General features: G+C 45.2%; 1 pseudogene; it reads left to right on the forward strand.

Moving 5' to 3' along the window:
- Window positions 1–207: 207 nt before the first annotated feature.
- On the forward strand, window positions 208–686 carry LOC139059011 (uncharacterized; annotated as a pseudogene).
- Window positions 687–889: the final 203 nt, after the last annotated feature.

Genomic DNA, 889 nt, shown 5'->3' on the forward strand with positions numbered 1-889 from the left:
GTGGGAACAGACTAGCGCAACTGCAGCTCAGCTAGGCCTGAAAGAGCCTCGTATCTCCAGGCCGTCAAAACCGCTTATGAGGTACGAGGCAACCGACAGGACTGTTCAGTTGCACTAGACATAACTAAGGCTGCACTGCCCAAGGGGTATTTCGCTGTTTCCGACCGGTTCATAAGCGAAACAAAATGGCGTTTTGAGCCGTCTGGCATGGATGATATCGTAAAACTAGAAGGCATCTTGATCAGCGCTGCTGAGGGAATTCAGTTTACAGCAGATAAACTAAAGAAGCTTTTGGGAGTACATTCAGTTGACTTTTAGCCGTGTAAGCTCTCGGTGCAGTTTCTCCTTCTGCCAACTCTTCTATGCGACGCTGGTTCTCTCACAACCCTAAGCATTTTGAGATCCTCCGAAAGAAATCAGAAACTATTCGTGAGTGGCTTGATTAGGTCGCAAGATACGTCCAGCTTTTGTTGTCCATACCTGCATCTGTCGCTGGGGAGCGCTCTTTTAGTGGTGTGCGTCTAGTAAAAACGTACTTGCGCAAGCGAATGACTCAGAGGAAGTTATCGCACCTGCTGATTCTTTATATACACAAGGAAAGGACGTCAGTCCTCAATTTAGAAGACATCATCAAAGAATTCCTGAGCAGAACAGCAGAGTGAGCAGCAACCTTTGGTCCCACCTAGCATGTCTATTTAACTTGCTTGAATTCTAACTTGGTCAGATGTAACGTTTATGGCGAGAGACTAACAGAACTTAATTGAACTAAAGTATGGAACATGATACCCCTTGAGATAAAAACTGCACATAATTTCGGATTAGCATGCAAGTCGCTCTTTAATTCTGTCTATGCAAGGACTGTGGACTTAAATGGGGAGATATGGTCTGA

The sequence above is a fragment of the Dermacentor albipictus genome, chromosome 1 (assembly GCF_038994185.2).
Source record: "Dermacentor albipictus isolate Rhodes 1998 colony chromosome 1, USDA_Dalb.pri_finalv2, whole genome shotgun sequence".
Taxonomy (NCBI): Eukaryota; Metazoa; Arthropoda; class Arachnida; order Ixodida; family Ixodidae; genus Dermacentor; species Dermacentor albipictus.